The sequence below is a fragment of the Heptranchias perlo genome, chromosome X (genome assembly GCF_035084215.1).
Source record: "Heptranchias perlo isolate sHepPer1 chromosome X, sHepPer1.hap1, whole genome shotgun sequence".
In the NCBI taxonomy this organism is placed as follows: Eukaryota; Metazoa; Chordata; class Chondrichthyes; order Hexanchiformes; family Hexanchidae; genus Heptranchias; species Heptranchias perlo.
Window position 1 is genome coordinate 22,310,901 of NC_090370.1, and position 20,100 is coordinate 22,331,000.

Genomic DNA, 20,100 nt, shown 5'->3' on the forward strand with positions numbered 1-20,100 from the left:
TCATACCTTTTTTTAAAAAAAGGTAATGCAATAATCATGGGCGATTTTAACTTTCATATAGATTGGACAAATCAAATTGGCAAAAATAACCTTGAAGAGGAGTTCATAGAGTGTATTAGGGAATATTTCTTAGAACAATACGTCGGGGAACCAACCGGAACAGGCCATCTTGGATTTGGTAATGGGTAACGAAACAGGATTAATTAATGATCTCAAAGTGAAGGATCCCTTGGGAAGCTGTGATCATAACATGATAGAATTTCACATCCAGTTTGACAACGAGAATCTTGGGATTGAAACTACTGTATAAAAGTTAAATAAGGGCAATTATAAAGGAATGAGGGCGGAATTGGCTAAAGTGGATTGGTAAACAGATTAGATGGTCTGATGATGGATAAGTAGTGGCAAACATTTCAAAATATATTTTATGACTCGCAACAAAAATGTATCCCTGTGAGGAGGAAAGACCCCACAAAAAGGGTGAACCAACCATGGCTAACTAAGGAAGTCAAGGATGGTATCAGGTTAAAAGAAAAAGCATACAACATGGCAAAGATTACTGGTAAGCCCGAAGATTGGGCACTGTTTCACATCCGGCCAACCTGTAACATGCAATATTAATGCACACTGGACCTCATCTGGTCAATGAGAAACATTTAATAATAATGAACAATTGACATTGGGCCACATTTGGTCCATCTGAAACATTTACTAATAATTCACATTGGAGACTTGCGCATAACTGGCCTCAGTGAAACATTTAGTAATAATGCACGCTGGTCACTGGGGCATATCTGGTCAACGCAAACATTTAATAATAATGCACATTGGACACTGGGTCTGATATGGAAAACCTATAACATTTAATAATAATGCACACTGGGCACTGGGTTACATCTGGTTGACCTGTAACATTTAGTAATATTGTACACTGGACACTGGGTCACATCTTGTCAATGTGAAACATTTAATAATAATGCACAGTGGACAATGGGCCATATCTGGTCAATGAGAAACGTTTATTAATAATCTGCACTTGACTCTGGTCTACATCTGGACAATCTGATGCACTCTGGAGACTGGGGCATATATCGCCATTGTAATACACTTAATAATAATGCACACTAGACACTGGGGTACAACGGGTCAATGTGAAACATGCAATTCTAATGTACACTGGAAATTGGCTCACATCTGGCCAATTTGAAACATTTAATAACAGTGCACACGGGACTCTCAACCACATCTGGTCAATGAGAAACATGTAATAATAATGCACACTGGCCGCTCGGTCACATCTGGTCACTGTCAATCATTTAACAACAATGTACAATGTACACTAGCCCACATCTGGTCAATGTGAAACATTCATTAATAATGCAGTTTGGACACTGCCACATCTCGTCAACGTGTAACATTTAATAATAATGCACACTGGACCCTGGACCACATCTGGTCAATGAGATACATTTATTAATAATGATACACTAGAACTAGGGGGCATAATCTTAGAATAAGGGGCTGCTCTTTCAAAACTGAGATGAGGAGAAACTTCTTCACTCAGAGGGTGGTAGGTCTGTGGAATTTGCTGCCCCAGGAAGCTGTGGAAGCTACATCATTAGATAAATTTAAAACAGAAATAGACAGTTTCCTAGAAGTAAAGGGAATTAGGGGTTATGGGGAGCGGGCAGGAAATTGGACATGAAGCTGAGTTCGGATCGGTCAATGCCCTGTGGGTGGCGGAGAGGGCCCAGGGGATATGTGGCCGGGTCCTGCTCCGACTTCTTGTGTTCTTTAGATTTGTGGTTGGGATCAGATCAGCCATGATCTTATTGAATGGCGGAGCAGGCTCGAGGGGCCGATTGGCCTACTCCTGCTCCAATTTCTTATGTTCTTATGTTCTTATGTACACATTGGACACTGCAATGTCAATATGAAGCATTTAGTAATAATGCACATTAAACACTGGGCCAACTATGGTCAATGTGAAACATCGAATCTTAATGCACACCGGACACTGCATCACATCGTGTAACATTTAATAATGCACACTGGATACTGGGTCACATCTGAACAATGTGAAGCACTTAGGAGTAATGCACAATGGACAATGGGGCACATCATCGCAGACACGGACCAGCTTTCAGATGTACGCTGACAAAACCACCGCCTCTCTTGATCCTTCCAGGTCTTTGTTTTATCAGACCGACATCGTGTTTCAGATGAGCCACAATTTCCTCTGGTTACAATTGGAGAGTCTTTGGTCCCACAACTTCCACATCATTGCCACTGATTCCAACCCCATGCCTGGCTTTCGTCTGAGGCTGATCCTGACTGATGATAACTGCGAAGCTTCTGACCCCATACCCGCTCCATACCAAAGACCGCCTACTTCTACATCCGTAACGTCCCACCTGCCGAGCCCATCTGCAACTAAAACCCTCAGCCATGGGTTTGAAACGTCTCTGGCCTTTGTTCTCCTCTCCGGCCTCTCCACAAACTTCAGCTCATCCAAAACTCTGCTGTCCGTATCCTATCCCGCACTAAGTCCCTCACCAATCACCCAAGTCCTCATTGACCTGCAATGGCTTCCTGTCTCCTGAGCCTGCAGTTTAATTTTTCTTTCTTGTATAAGAACACAAGTAATAGGAGCAGGAAGAGGCCATGAAGCCCCTCGAGCTGCTCCCGTATTCAATAAGATCATGGCTTATCGTCGTCCTTACCCTCCCTATCTCTGTAATCTCCTCCTGCTCCACAGCCCTTCCCTCTGCTCCTCCGCCTTTGGCCGCTGTTTGACCAATGTTTCCTTTAGCTGCCCTCTTCCTTTTTATATACTTGTGGAAGCTTTTACTGTCAGTTTTTATATTTCTTGCTAGTTTACTCTCATAATTTATTGTGTCTCTCTTTATTATTCTTTTAGTCATTCTATGCTGGTTTTTAAAGTTTTCCCAATCTTCGGGCTGACAGAGCTGAACTGCAACAAATTCGGCTGCAAACTTAGAGTTTCTGAAGAAAGCAGATGAATGTAAACATTGAATTGCGATGGCCGGGGATCAAACCCGGGTCAACTGCTTAGAAGGCAGCTATACTCACCACTATACCACCATCGCTGGAAATAATCATCAATAAAATAGTTTTTACCCATTAGATCCTGAACACACATTTTGTTCTCACTTTAAACTGGTTTCTGACGGATCCTTTCTCGCTCTGTTGCAGTTCCCATTTCCGCCCAGTCGATGACGCCAAGCCCCAATCAATGGAAATTACACAACAGCCAGTAATTGTTCACCTGATATCGGACTGAAGAGATCGTCGATCCCTGCAATACTTGACCAGTGGAAATACACTTTGCCGCAACACATATCAGCCATCGAGTAAAGTTAAATAATTCATGAAATCATTACTGAGACCTGACTACCAACTGGGCACAAATGTCAGCTTAATATTCAAGTCTATAAGATCTTTAGAAAGGACAGAGAAGCACGGAAAGGAGGAGGAGTAGCAATATTGCTAAAGGACAATATTACAGCAGTTGAAAGATAGAATATCAGTGAGGGTGGGGCGGCAGTGTAAACACTCTGAGAGAGACCCATCAAAAGTGGCCCTCACTGCAATCCTCCAGAAGGTAGAAGAAGGGCGAGCTCTGGAGGATTTCTTCATTCTTTGTGACAGTGTTTGTGAGATTGTGGAAATGTCTGGAAGAGGAAAATCCGGTGGTAAAACTCGGGCCAAGGCCAAGTCTCGCTCATCCCGGACCGGACTGCAGTTACCTGTGGGCCGTGTTCACAGGTCCTGAGAAAGGGGAACTCTGCTGAACGTGTGGGTTCCGGAGCTCCGGTCTGTCAGGCTGCTGTGCTCAAGTATCTGACGGCTGAAATCCTCGAACTGGTCGGTAATGCGGCCCGCGACAACAAGAAGACCCGCATCATTCCCAGACACCTGCAACTAGCCGTCCGCAACGACGAGGAGCTCAACAAACTGCTGGGAGGGGTGACCATCGCTCAGGGCGGGGTGCTGCCTAATATCCAGGCCGTGCTGCTCCCGAAGAAAAGCGCTGGGAGCATCAAGAACAAGTGAAGCGGCCAAGATTTAATCTAATAACAGGGCAAGGACACGAACAAACTTATTAAATCATTTGAGGTAGGAACAGAAAGACAAGGTTCATGTTGTAGATGTGATAGATTTGGATTTTCCGAAGGCCTTCGATAATGTACCACATTGTAGACGCATGGCTGAGTTCAGAGCACGTGGAGTCAGTGGACAGGTGGTGGAATGGATCGGAAGCTGGCGACAAAACAGAAAACCGAGAATAGAGGTCCAGGGTCGGTACTCAGATTGGCAAAAGTTGGGAAGTGGAATTCCACAGGGATCGGTGCTGGGACCACTGTTTTTCACAATTTACAATAATGATTTGGATTCCGGAATCGGATGTACAATTTCAAAATTTGCTGATGACATCAAATTGGGGGGTGTATTTAATACAAAGGAAGAATGTGTCAAAATTCAAGAGGACATTAATAAACTTGCAGAATGAAGAATAAGGAGATCACATACTGTTTGGATAATAAGAGTCTAAACGGGATAGAGGAGCAAAGGGATCTCGTGGTGCAGATGAACAAATTACTGAAAGTAGCGACGCTGGTGATAAAAAGGCAAATCAAACACTGGGATTAATTTCTGGAGGGATAGAATTGAAAAGCTAAGAAGTTATGTTAAACTAGTATGGGATCTTGGTGAGACCACATTTGGAATAATGCGAACATTTCTGGTCACCATATTACAGACATAGGGGCATTGGAGAAGATGCAAAAAAAGATTCACAAGGATGATACCAGAAATGAGAGGATATTCTTATCAGGAAAGGCTGAGCAGACTGGGTCTCGTTTCATTAGAAAAGACAAGGCTGATTTTCATTAATGATAGGGTTTCTTAGGATAGCTGAGGCCAATAGCATAGATGCATTTAAGGGGAAGATAGATCAGCACATGAGGGCGAAAGGAATGGAAGGATATGCCGATAGGGTTAGATGAAGTAAGGAAGGAGGAGGCGCGTGAGCAGGATAAAGGCCGGCATCAGACCAATTGGGCCGAATGGCCTGTTTCTGTGACGTAATTTCGATGTAACTCGATGTAAAGGCTCTTTTCAGAGCCACCCACGGTATCTGTGAAAGGGCTGGTTACTGTCTGAAGGGAGACGCTGATATCATGCTACCAGTGCTGCTTTGAGCTGCTTTTGTCTCGGTGTGGACGAGATGAGGTATTAATGGGACTGGATTCGGGGCACCGACCACAGTCCGGTACTTTAAACGGTAACTTCTGGACCCCATGCTGGTCTCGTAAAGCATCACCAGACCTGCTCGACTTACCTTTCTACATCTGCGGGATTCAGCGCTTCACTCCGTTTCTGTTCTATTTTGTTGGATTATTTACATAACGCATCAAACTCACTGGGGAATCACTGAAATGTAACTCTGTACAGAAACAAATAACAGTGAACGGCCTGGTGCCCAGGAGATCAGAAATATTACTCGCCATTCGCCTTGTTGACTAGTAAACCGTGTTTCGAGTCCTCCTACCCGCGTTGGTTCCATATGGGGATCATGTCCAGCACTGGAGAGAGAGACAGAGCCTGTCAGTCTTACACTTCCTATCAGTGTGTTCATATCACGCTCAATATCTGTATCCAACCTTCATATCGAGCATCAGAGAGTGAGAGAGAAAGGAAGACAAATACGGTGAGAGAGCGAGCGGAGAGGCACAGTGCCACAGTATCAGTTCCAGACTGACCTGTGAGGTTGCGTTTTATCCAGAAAATCCCGTTGGAGAGACAGAAGATGCATTCTTATCTCTCACTGATGTACCAGAGACGGACACACTATTAATCCCACACTCAGGGACAGTGCAGAGAGTGACAAAAACAATGTGGGCCGAATTTAACCCTCTCTTGCCTGTTGTACTATATTCGGTTTTGCAGACCAGTTCCGTTCGCTATTACTCTCAGTGTCCGTGAGTTTCACTCTGATTACATTAATCTGGGACTGTTGCAGTCTGATGTTAATCCCACACGGTCCCAGCAAATACACCGACTCCCATTTTTCTCCCATGTTTCTCCAGGATTGGTTTGAGAAATCCTGCCTTCAGTTTCGGAGTCACACGTTACTTAATTAGTAAAGGGGCCAAGAATGAACAGAACCCATTGGCTCATTTCAAAACGTCCCACTTTATCTCTGAAAGGCTCTTTACCATCAAAAGATACCGAGAGAAACAGCAGGGATGGAAACATCTAGTTTAACAGTTGGAGATTGTAAAGTCAGTCTGGATTCCAGCGTTCGGCACTGGTGGAATCCCATCTGTTTCCCATTCTGGTGCCTGTTCCTGCACTGCCTGTGGACCCCATTCCCTCTGACCTTTCCCCCACTTCCTTTGCTCAGACTCTGAAAAATTCCAATTGGGGAAAGTTTCCATCGATTTTTGTATCGGGAATTAAACCAGATATCTGCGCATGCGTAACTCAGCCCCGCCCCCAGCGCTGTTTGCTGGTGAGCAGAAGAGCGCATGCGCGCTCCCCTCCCCCAGCTCGGCCTGTGGGCGACATTCCCTCAGTGAGCGGAAGAAGATGGTTAAAAACAGCCGGGAATGGAGAGATCACGGCCCCCGGGGGAAGGGAGCAAAGAGCAGCCTCGTTACAGCAGCTCATCGCTTCGGGACCGTGTCCGCAGATGGGCTCAGAGATCGGCATTGAGTCCGGGGGAAGGTCAGGGGGAGTCCGGGGGCTCTTTGTAAGAGGCGGAGTGGATCAGGAACTGGTCCCGGAACATGGAGTGAGAGGGGGAAGGGAGAGGTCATTCTCGGGCTGTGTGTGTGCAGGGTGTGGGAGACAGAATGGGAAGAACCTGATATTAAAATCATTGCTGCTTTCTCTCCCCAAACCAGGAGTGAATGGTGCTGGTTTAGTTCCAGTCTCACTCTGTTTATTATTATTGGACAGTGAACAGTGGAAACAGATGTGGGGAGTGAAACAAAGAGCATCAATTGCAGGCAACAGGTGAGAAGTGTGAAGGACACATTTTGAACAGCGGCTGTTTGCTTTCAGTTGAACGGTTAGTCCCATGGGAGAGGGGATTAGAAACCTGACCTGCACAAAGCTCCCTGCCCCATCGGGTAATCCCATTCATGCATCAGTGCAGGGGTTGGGTTGTGTCTGGATGTTACTAAATTATTTTAAAACCGCCCAACACACCTGGTGTACAGAAGCTGAGTGCTGCAGTACTGCAGTGGAGTTAGACACTGACACTCTTTGTATCACTGGAAATCATTTGTGAACAATAAAAATAATTATTAACAGATATTAAACTGATCACGTTTGCATTTTCTACCTCACTTGTTCTTGAGTTACAAGAGATACGTTTCTTTCTACAGGCAAATATTTGAAGGATCCAGAATGAATGTGAAGTTTCCTCCACCCGAGGCAAAGGAACAGTGCAGCCAGCTCCTTCTCACACACAGTAGGTATATTGTCACTCACAGAGCACAGAGACACAGACAGTAATCAGGTCCACAGTCTCAGACAGCAGAAGCGGTCAGTCCCACACTGATCCCAGGTTCCAGAGACACATTTTCAATCCAACAGTCAAACAGAGCAGGTGAGGCAGACGCTGTTTCCATTTCCCCCGAACTCAGTCCTGCTGACAGGAAGATACAAAAATCCCAGTCCAAAGTCACGCTTTCAGGATTTCAATTTCACAAAAGGGCAACATTAGCCATGGATTAAATACCAGATACCCCGAGATTATCATAGAAGTTACAACATGGAAACAGGCCCTTCGGCCCAACATGTCCATGTCGCCCAGTTTATACCACTAAGCTAGACCCAATTGCCTGCACTTGGCCCATATCCCTCTATACCCATCTTACCCATGTAACTGTCCAAATGCTTTTTAAAAGACAAAATTGTACCCGCCTCTACTACTGCCTCTGGCAGCTCGTTCCAGACAATCACCACCCTTTGAGTGAAAAAATTGCCCCTCTGGACCCTTTTGTATCTCTCCCCTCTCACCTTAAATCTATGTCCCCTCGTTATAGACTCCCCTACCTTTGGGAAAAGATTTTGACTATCTAACTTATCTATGCCCCTCATTATTTTATGGACTTCTATAAGATCACCCCTAGAACTCCTACTCTCCAGGGAAAAAAGTCTCAGTCTATCCAACCTCTCCCGATAAGTCAAACCATCAAGTCCCGGTAGCATCCCAGTAAATCTTTTCTGCACTCTTTCTAGTTTAATAATATCCTTTCTATAATAGGGTGACCAGAACTGTACACAGTATTCCAAGTGTGGCCTTACTAATGTCTTGTACAACTTCAACAAGACATCCCAACTCCTGTATTCAATGTTCTGACCAATGAAACCAAGCATGCTGAATGCCTTCTTCACCACCCCATCCACCTGTGACTCCACTTTCAAGGAGCTATGAACCTGTACTCCTAGATCTCTTTGTTCTATAACTCTCCCCAACGCCCTACCATTAACGGAGTAGGTCCTGGCCCGATTCGATCTACCAAAATGCATCACCTCACATTTATCTAAATTAAACTCTATCTGCCTTTCATCGGTCCACTGGCCCAATTTATCAAGATCCCGTTGCAATCCCAGATAACCTTCTTCACTGTCCACAATGCCACCAATCTTGGTGTCATCTGCAAACTTACTAACCATGCCTCCTAAATTCTCATCCAAATCATTAATATACATAACAAATAACAGCGGACGCAGCACCGATCCCTGAGGCACACCGCTGGTCACAGGCCTCCAGTTTGAAAAACAACCCTCCACAACCACCCTCTGTCTTCTGTCGCCAAGCCAATTTTTTTATCCAATTGGCTACCTCACCTTGGATCCCGTGAAATTTAACTTTATATAACAACCGACCAAATTGAATACCAGCCCAGAACTCTCACAAACACGTGAGTTTAATTAATGCAGTATCCATTTGAATAGCGTATCAAGAGATACAAATTGCAAGTCAAAACTCATGTACAGTATCAGATTGAGAAATGCTGTGACAGTGTAACCTGAGAAACAACTTAGATACCAGTTTATAATAAACTCATAGTATGAGATTTAAAGATACAGTATCAATTCTATGAGCACAGACTGAGATACACATTACACATGAGTCCAAAAATATTCTCAAATAAAATTTAGAGATGCAGTATCAATTCCTTATGTGCAGACAGATCTACACATTATAGACCAATTCCAAAATGTCACCATATCATTTTGAAAGATACATTATCATTCACAATATTACTCACAGAGATACAGGTTTAATAGTAGTTCAAAAAGCACACAAATTATCAGATTAAAAGCTCCAGCATCAAATTCTAAAGTGTGTCCATATTTACCAATTAAATAATGAGAAAAACTATTTAAGCATTAAGGTACTAATCCTACAATATTGAACATGATAATGTAATCTGAGAGAATAACTATGTACAGATACAGAATGAATCTCTCACACAGATACAGTACAGAGACACACAGACACAGAATGAATCCCACACTCACATACAGTACGAGAGACAGACAGACACAGAGTAAGTACCACACTCAAATATGGTACCAGACATGATAGATACAGAATGAATCCCACACAGGCATACAGCACCAAGGACTGACAGGTACTGAGTTCATCCCACAATCTCATAAAGCACTAGGGACTGAGAGGTAAAGTATGAATCCCACACTCACACACTGTACCAGAGACTGACAGATACAGAATGAATCCCACACTCACACACAGCACCAGAGACAGACAAATACAGAATGAATCCCACACTCACACACAGCACCAGAGACAGACAAATACAGAATGAATCCCACACTCACAAACAGTACCAGAGACTGACAGATACAGAATGAATCCCACACTCACTCACATCACCAGAGACAGACAGATACAGAATGAATCCCACACTCACAAACAGTACCAGAGACTGACAGATACAGAATGAATCCCACGCTCACACACAGCACCAGAGACAGACAGATACAGAATGAATCCCACGCTCACACACAGCACCAGAGACTGACAGATACTGAATGAATCCCACACTCACACACAGTACCTGAGAATGGCAGATACTGAATGAATCCCATACTAACATACATTATGAGAAACTGCATATATGGATGTAATTCAACACCCACACACAGTACTAGAGAATGTATATACTGAATGAATCCCACAGTTAAATTGAGTACCAGGGAGTGACAGATGCAGCATGAATCCCACACTCACACGCAGTACCAAGAGACTGAGAGATACAAAGTGAATCTCATAGTCACCTACATTAGTGCAGGCTGAGTTACAAATTACGTACCAGAGCAAAAATCTCATTGTGTCAGATTGAAAGATACAGTATCAAATCCACTAGTGCAGACTGAGCTACATATTAGATATATTGGTAAATACTCAGAGTATTATACTGAAATAAACAGTATCAATACCATTGATACAGACTGAGCTACACATTACATACTCGTTCAAAAACCTCAAATGTTCAGACTGGAAGATACTGAATTAAAGAATGAATCCCACACTGAGATAAAGTACCAGAGACTGACAGACACAGAATGAATCCCACACTCACACACAGTATCAGAGACTGACAGATACAGAATGAATCCATCACTGATATATAGTACCCCTGAGACTGAGAGATGCAGAATATACCCCATGCTCACAGCCAGTACCAGAGACTGACAGATATAGAATGAATCCTACACTCACATACAGTACCAGGAACAGAATGAATCTCACTCATGCACAGTACCAGAGTCTGACATTTGTAGAATGAATCTCACACTCACACACAGCACCAGAGACAGACAGATACAGAATGAATCCCACACTCGCACACAGCATCAGAGACTGACAGATACAGAATGAATCCCACACTCACACACAGTTCCAGAGTCTGACAGTTGTAGAATGAATCTCACACTCACGCAAAGTACCAGAGTCTGACAGATACAGAATGAATCTCACACTCGCATTACTGCGGACTGAGCTACACATTACATACCAGTCCAAAAATCTCATAGGGTCAGATTGAAAGATACAGTATCAATTCCATTGGTGCAGACTGAGCTACATATTCGATATATTGGTAAATACTCGTGTTATACTGAAATAAACATTATCAATACCATTGGTACAGACTGAGCTACACATTGCATACGAGTCCAAAAATCAAATAGATGATCAGACTGGAAGATATCGTTTAAATTCTATTAGCTTAACATTATATAACAGTCCAACAATCTCATACACTTTTAGACTGAAAGATACCGTATCGATTCTATTCGTGCAGACTGAGCCACACATTATAGAGCAGTCCAACAATCTCATACAATATCAGACTCAAAGATACAATATCGATTCCATTAGCACAGACTGAGCTATATGTTACTCACCAGTCCAAATATCTCATACAGTGTTAGACTCAGATGCAGAATTAATCCCATTATTGCAGTTTGAACGACACATTATATACCAGTCCAGTAATTTCAACGTGAACAGATTGAAAGGTACATTATCATTCACAATAGAGTTCAGAGATTAAGATGTAACACTGAGCCAAAACTCACACATGGTGCTTGATTAAAGAAAATCGAAAAGTGTATCTATATTAACAAATCAAATACTCGACGAAGAACTGTATCTACTTTGAAGTGGTAAAGATACAGTTTCAAATACGATACTGTAAACTGAAATAAGAACCCAAAATGAATCCAGACTTGCACATTGTCTCAGAGACTGAATTACAGAATGAATCCCTCACTGAGATAAAGTAGCAGAGAATGGCAGATACAGAATGTATCCCCCCCACACACAGACAGTACCAGAGACTGACAGATACAGAATTATTCCCAAACTCACATAAAGCACTTGAGACTGACAGATACAGAACGAATCCTTCACTTATATATAGTACCTGAGAGTGACAGATGCAGAATATACCCCATGCTCACACTCAGCACCAGAGACTGACAGATACAGAAAGAATCCCAAACTCACGCACAGTACCAGAGACAGACAGATACACAATAAACCCCACTCTCATATACAGTACCTGAGACTGACCTCTAATGGACGTAAGCGAGAACTGTAAAAGAGCGGAACAAATTCACATTATCTGTCGTGGTGAGAGAAACAGGACAATGTGCATTGTGAGGAAAGTTTCTGTCTGTAACTTTTACTCTCGAATTTTTGCACTTTTTGACAGTGAAAAATGAAGACAATTTATTCATAATAAAGTTTTTGTTCCACTCGTTCAATAGTTGTGAATTTGCCACATTGCGCAGTATTTCTCTCTGATTTCTCAGGACACGATTTACATTGTTCCTCTATCCCATTTAGACTGTAATTTTTCAAGCAGTATGTGGCCTCCTTATTCCCTCCAGCGAAATGCAGCACCGCAAACCTTTCGATATTGAAATTCACTGGCCATTTACACAGCCGTTCTGCAAGTTTATTTTGCCGCTGTCTTCCTCAGTGTTGACAATACCTCCTAAATCAATTACAAGAATTTAACACTGCGTTACAACTAATGTTTGGTCTAACAAAATGTACTTGCAGCTCGCCTCCATTCCCAGTTTATCTAAATCCCACTCGTGCAATATAATGTGAAGAATTAGTTTCTGTTCTGTCCCTCTCTCATCTTCAAACTTCAAAGTCCCGGTGTTTGGGGACATCTACTGGCCGGAAGCAGAACTGGTCGGAACAAATTGCTGAAACCGGACAATGTGCAGTGTGAGCGTGTTTATGATTGGTGGCAGGTACTAAATCTGATTTTTTAAACCTGCCCATTAACCTGTAGTGTTTGTTTCTGAAAAGTAAACAGAGCCGGACAGTAAGGATATGGGGAGTGAAACAAAGAGCATCTATGGCAGACATCAGGTGAGAAGGTTGAAGGACACATTTTAAACAGCGTCTGTTTTGTTTCAGTTCAATGGTTTGTCCCAAGGGAGTGGGAAACAGAAATCTGATATGATCAAAGGTCCCCGCCCCATCGGGTAGTCCCATTCATGGATCAGTGCAGGGGTTGGGTTGTGTCTGGATGTCACTAAATTGTTGCAAAACAGCCCAACACACCTGGTGTGCAGAAGCTGAGAGCTGCAGTACTGCAGTGGAGTCAGACACTGACACTGTTTGTATCGCTGGTTTTCATTTGTGGTTATTACAATGATTATTAACGGAGAGATTCAATTGATCACTTTTGTATTTTCTATTTCACCTGTTCTTGAATTACAAGAGAATCTTTTTCTTCCGACAGTCAAATCCTTGAAGGACCCAGAATCAGTGTGATGTTTACTCCACCCGAGGCACAAGGAGCAGTCAGTGCAGCCAGCTCCTTCTCACACACAGTAAGTACATTATCACTCACAGAGCACAGAGACACAGACAGGTCATCAGTCCCACAGTCTCAGACAGCGGAAATAGTCAGTCCCACACTGATCCCAATCCAACAGTGAAACAGAGCAGGAGAGACAGATGTAATTTCCATTTCACAACGATTCATTACAGCTGACCGGCAGATAAATAATTTCCAGTCTAAAATCACACCCAGTATCAGATTGAAAGGCACTCTGTCAATCTCACATTAGTTCAGCCTTAGCTACAAATTAAATACCAGATAGAACTGACACATTGGACTGATTGATAGGTACAGAATGAATCACAATCATGCACCCCAAGATTCAAATTAAATACCAGCCCACAACTCACACACATTATAAGTTTAAAGATGCAGTATTCATGCCACTATTGTACACTGAGATACAAATTAGATACCAGTTCAGATGTTACCCATATTTGACTCACATATATGTCCAAAAACCTCATAGTGTCAGAATGAAATGTACAGTTTCAATTCATTCACTGCAGACTGAGGTACACATTAGATACCAGTCCAAAATTCTCATACAGTATAAGACTGAAAGACACAGTATCAACCCCAATTGTGCAGACTGAGCAACACATCACATACCAGTCCAAAAATCACAGTGCCAAGTTGAATGATACAGTATAACTTCCATAAGTGCAGATTGAGCTACACATTATATACAAGACCAATATTCACATGAATTATTGTACTGGAAGATACAGTATCATTCCCATTCGTGCAGACTGAGGTACACATTAGTTACCTGTTCAAAAATCACATTGTGTCAAACTGAAAGTACAGTATCAATTCCTTTACTGCATACAGACGTTCACATCAGATACCTGTCCAAAAATCGGGTACAATATCAAACTGAAAGATATGGTATCGATGTGATTAGTACAGACTGACCTACATGTTACATACCAGTATAGAAATCTCACACAGTATCAGACTGTATGATACAGTATCAATCCCATTAGTGCAGACTGAGGTATACATTAGATACCAGTCCAAAAGTCACATTCAGTAACAAATTGAAAGATACAGTATCAATTCCATTAGTGCAGACTGAACTACACCTTACTGTGTAATATATTTAGGCTGGTTTGTATCAGATTGAAAGGTACAGTATAAATTCCATTAGTGCAGACTGAGCTACACATTATATACCGTCCAAAAATCTGATACTTTATCAAACTGAAACATACAGCATGAATCCTATTAATGTAGGCTAAGCTACACATTACAAACGAGACCAAAAATCTCTTGCAGTGTCTGACTGAAAGTTGGAATGTCAATTCCATTCGTGCAGACTGAACCACACATTACACACCAGTCCAAAAATCTCATACAGTGTCAGACTGAAAGAAAGAGTGTCAATTCCATGAGTACAGAGTGAGCTGCACCTTACACACGAGTCCAAATATCTCATACCGTATCAGACTGAAAGAAAGAGTGTCAATTCCATTAGTAATGACTGAGCTACACCATAAATACCAGTCCAATAATTTCACAGTAAAAGACTGAAGTGTACATTATCTTCACAGAGATTAAGATATAATCCGACAAAAAAACTCCCACACGTTGTTTGATTGAAACAAAATCCAAAAGTGTATCCATATTTACAAATTAATGCTACACAAAAGATTTGCATAAATTAGTGAATTAAAGATACAGTTTCAAGCACCATACTGCAGCCTGAAATAAGAATACAGAACGAATCCAGACTTGTACTTTTCCCAGAGACTGAGGTACAGAATGAATCCTACACTGAGATAAAATACCACAGATTGACAGATACAGAATGAATCCCACACTCACACACATTCCCACAGATTGACAGATACAGAATGAATCCCACACTCACACACATTCCCACAGATTGACAGAGACAGAATGAATCCCACACTCACAGACTGAACTGGAGACTGACGGATACAGAATTAATCCCACGCTCACACACAGTACCAGAAACTGACAGACAGAGAATTACTCTCACACTCACATACAATCTGACACCTACTGGCCATAAGTGAGAACTGTAACAGAGCGGAAGAAATTCACATCATCTGTCGTTGTTTCAGATTCAGGACAATGTGCAATGTGAGGAAATAGTTTCTCTCTGTAACTTCTACTCTCAGATTTTTTCATGTTTTTCAGTGAAAAATTAGACAATTGATTCATAATAAAGTTTTTGTTTTGCTCATTCGAAAGTTGCCCCATTATATTTCACTCTCCATTGCACAATATTTCTGTCTGATTTCTCAGGACACGATTTATATTAATTCAAATAAACCGAACTGAAGCACAAATAAAAACTGAGCGCAAATCTGGAAGGTTCAACGGCGACCGTCAAAAGTGAAAGGGACAAAATACAGAAAAAATTAAAACCGAAAATGCTGGAAAGACTCAGCAGGTCCGGCAGCATCTGTGGAGAAGGGAGGCTCGGGTTAACGGTTCAGGACTATGACCCTTCAATAGATCAGAAAGGTTAATCCGATATAATTTAAATAAGGAAAAGGAATCATCAGAGGAAAAACTTCCGAAAATCAATTAATTTCACTGAATCCGAGCAATTGTGTCTCGTATCCACCGTACAGATCAGGGCAAATAATAATACAAAGGAACAGAGTTAAATTCAACATTATGCGGGAAATAAATGAATTTTAAAAGTATTTTTAATATAAATTAAACCCGTTTGTGTTTTGGAAACACTGTCCCTCTGAACATCATCAAATTCAGTTCCAGTCTTGGTGTTTCTGAATTCAGCGTGCTGGGATTCAAACCTGTTGGAATTAACTGCTTGGAAGGCAGCTATACTCACCATTCTAGCGCCTTATTTCACCAGGAGGGAGAAGTGGAGTGTTTCTGTGGAGTTTCGGACTGAATTGCTCCCTTTGGGTTTCTGGCACTTTAATCATAGACAATAAATAGTTCCCAAACATCAGCCCCTGAACAGACACAACAAGCTGGTGGAATTTCTCATTCATAGATATTAAATAAGAGGATGGCAAAAACGAATAGGAAGAGGCTCGGAAGAAGTCACAAAACAATTCGGGAAGCAAACAGGAGCCAGGAAATCAAATTATCAAGGAATATAAAAAGAAATAGTAAATTATTCCACTGACACAAAAATAACAAAAGGAAAATCAGAATTGATTGAGTGCCACTAAGTGATGCACAAGATAAACTCACAGGTAACGTCAGCGAAATGGCAGAAATGTTGAATTGTTACTTTGCCTCAGTATTTACCCGGGAGATTAACAGGGTGAATGTATTGGAGGAAGAGGTCAATAAAGATATCAAGGCATTTATGTTCGAAAGTGTGGTTAAACTCCTGGTCCAGATAGATTGCATCTGTGCATATTAAATGAAGCAAGGGAAGAGATAGCAGAGGCATTGTTACATGCATCGGAAAAAATCATCAAAAAAGGAATAGTGCCAGAGGACTGGATGACAGCTAATTTGATTCTTATATTTTAAAACAGGATGTAGAACAAGTCCAGGGAACATAAGACCAGTTAACGAAAGGTCGGTGGTAGGATTGATCATGGAATCCTTTACCCAATGAAGCAACAGAAAAACATCTAGAAACCGAAAATATAACAAAGAATACTCAGCACAGATTTCAGAAAAGGAAAGCTTAACAGTTTGGCCAAAGGTTTGACAGTTTAAATTACAGTTCGACAGAACTTACCTGCTTTACAATTCTATTCCTCTGGAAATAAACCTCTGTGTTTGCTTTTTTATGGCCTTATCATCCTGTGCTGCTACTTTTAATCATTTATCAATCTGTACCCCGAAATCCCTTTGTTCTTCCACCCCATTTAGACTCTTAATTTCCAAGCAGTATGTGGCCTCCTTATTTCTCCGAGCAAAATGCACCACCTCACACCTTTTTATATGGAAATTCAATGGCCATTTCGACCGCCTTTCAGCAAGCTTATAAAAGTCTTCATGTATTTTGTTGCATTCTTCCTCAGTATCGGCTATAACCCCGAAATTAATTACAAGCATTTAATACAACATTACAACTAATGATTTGTCTGACAAAATGTTCTCCATTCCCAGTTTATCGAAATCCCAATCGTGCAATATAATGTGAAGAATTAGTTTCTGTTCTGTCCCTCTCTCATCTGCAAACTTCACTGTCCCGGGGTTTGGGGACATCTACTGGCCGGAAGCAGAACTGCAACAGTTCGGAACAAATTGCTGAAACCGGACAATGTGCAGTGTGAGCGTGTTTGTGATTGGTGGCAGATACTAAATCTGATTGGTTTCTTCAGATATCCAATCAGAGAATGAAAATAATAGACGACGTTGCATCACTCCCAATGACCCAATCACAATCATTACCTTCACCCATCCTTCATTAGCATAGGGCTGTGGGGCTGCCGATTTAATCCGAGCTCGGAGCGCATTTGGGTCATTTCTGGGTCTGAAATTGAGTTTGAAAATGCCTGAGGACAAGAAAGCAGCTCCCAAGAAGGGCGCCAAGAAAACCTTGAATAAAGCACCGGGCAAGGGCGGCAAGAAGCGGAGAAAGTCGAGGAAGGAGAGTTACTCCATCTACATCTACAAAGTGATGAGGCAGGTTCACCCCGACACCGGCATCTCCTCCAAGGCCATGGGCATCATGAACTCCTTTGTGAACGATATTTTCGAGCGCATCGCAGGTGAGGCTTCCCGCCTGGCCCATTACAACAAGCGGGCGACCATCAGCTCCCGGGAGATCCAGACCGCCGTGCGCCTGCTGCTGCCCGGGGAACTGGCCAAGCACGCCGTGTCAGAAGGGACAAAGGCAGTGACCAAATACACCAGCTCCAAGTAATACTCCACAATGAACTGAAAAAATTTTAAACACAAAGGCTCTTTTAAGAGCCACCCACAGTCTCTCTGAAGACGCTGTACCGACACCTCTGTATGGAATCATTTTACTGTAGATAATTTGACACTAACGTTCTCTCTAACGGCAATTGATACCAGCTCAAATGATAAATTTAAATCAGATAGATAGCTTTTTGGCAACGAAAGGTATGAAGGGATATGGGCCAATGGCAGGTGTATGGAGTTAGATCACAGATCAGCCATGATCTTATCAAATGGCGGAGCAGGAAAGAGGGGCTGAATGGCCGACTCCCTGTTCCTATGTTCTTGTGCTTTTGAAATTTCTCTTGAAATCTGTAAGATTCTCTCAATCACTGCCCGGTATAATCAGTGGATCGCTTTTTTATTCAGTCCCAATAACTAAAAACGTGTCCTTGATCCTCTCATTCCCGCTCATATTCCGCCCCTTCCCCCGCATCTGCCCCATCAGAGCCGTTTTAAGGCGGTGGATTACACTTCAGTCATTTCTTTCTCCTTGTCACCTTTGTTTGCTCATTATTCGGGAATATCACTTTCAGAACCGCAATCCTTTGTGAAGCAGCAATCCCGAAAGGGTGTTCACACCGAGGACAGAACAGTCTAAAGACTCTGTCACTGTTCGACTTCTTGCACCAGGAGTCTCGGCTGCGGTTTCGATCGCGCTGCAGCTCCTGTGAACAGGGATCAATCCACAATCTGTGGTTTGTTACTTTTACAAAGATTGAGCTGGAATCTGTCCCGTTAAAAAATGGGGCTTTATTCCCGCCCGATTGAAAGCGAAAGGTGAATGAAGGCGGATTTTAACCGGATTGTAAAAGATTCTAGAAGTTGTGACGGGAAATGTGGAATAACAGAGTAAAAGGAGAGAGATTTTTAAATCTTTGTCTTTACGCGACATTATTTACTAAATCCGCTTCTTGTGTTGGAAATATATTGGCGGGCTTTTCAAATTTCATCAACTGTTCAGTTCGGTGTTTTCCGCCCTTTTCTCATTGCCGGCTATTGATTGGTGAATAAAGCAGCTCTCTGATTGGTTCAACGAACAGCCCAATGAGATTGCGAACAGTTGGACCAATCACAAGTGCCCCCACTGTATTCCTCCAGAAGGTATAAAAAGGGCGAGTTCGGGAGGATTTCTTCATTCTTTGTGAAAGTGTTTGTGATTGTGGAAATGTCTGGAAGAGGAAAAACCGGCGGTAAAGCTCGGGCCAAGGCCAAGTCTCGCTCATCCCGGGCCGGACTGCAGTTCCCTGTGGGCCGTGTTCACAGGCACCTGCGAAAGGGGAACTACGCTGAACGTGTGGGTGCCGGAGCCCCGGTCTATCTGGCTGCTGTGCTCGAGTATCTGACGGCTGAAATCCTCGAGTTGGCCGGCAACGCGGCCCGGGACAACAAGAAGACCCGCATCATCCCCAGACACCTGCAACTCGCCATCCGCAACGACGAGGAGCTCAACAAGCTCCTGGGACGGGTGACCATCGCTCAGGGCGGGGTGCTGCCTAATATCCAGGCCGTGCTGCTGCCGAAGAAAACCAGCCATGTGAGCACCAAGAGCAAGTAAAGCGGCCAAGATTTAATCTGATAACCCAAAGGCACTTTTAAGAGCCACCCACTGTATCTTTGAAAGGGCTGGTTACTGACTGAAGAGAGTCAGGAATCAATTTAATAAGGACTTGATTCCGATCCTAGAACGAACAATAACTTGTTGATTACAAATGATCCAGATCGGTCTGTTGAAGTACTCGCTTCCGGACAGCAGATGTCGCCAACCTCCAATAGATTG

The 20,100-nt window shown here is 42.7% G+C and overlaps 1 long non-coding RNA gene, 1 other non-coding gene and 1 pseudogene across 3 annotated transcripts; 2 read left to right on the forward strand and 1 right to left on the reverse strand.

Annotated features, from left to right (window-relative positions):
* Window positions 1-3,038: 3,038 nt before the first annotated feature.
* Window positions 3,039-3,110, reverse strand: trnar-ucu (transfer RNA arginine (anticodon UCU)). The gene has a single exon. It is a non-coding gene; the product is annotated as a tRNA-Arg (tRNA).
* A 581-nt stretch (window positions 3,111-3,691) lies between these two features.
* On the forward strand, window positions 3,692-19,878 carry LOC137307052 (uncharacterized; annotated as a pseudogene).
* LOC137307053 (uncharacterized) lies at window positions 6,914-17,202 on the forward strand. 2 transcript variants are annotated; one of them, XR_010959008.1, is made up of 5 exons: window positions 6,914-7,044; window positions 7,419-7,504; window positions 12,902-12,964; window positions 13,341-13,431; window positions 16,940-17,202. It is a non-coding gene; the product is annotated as an uncharacterized lncRNA (long non-coding RNA). The 2 variants fall into 2 exon arrangements; XR_010959007.1 differs by lacking the exon at window positions 12,902-12,964.
* Window positions 19,879-20,100: the final 222 nt, after the last annotated feature.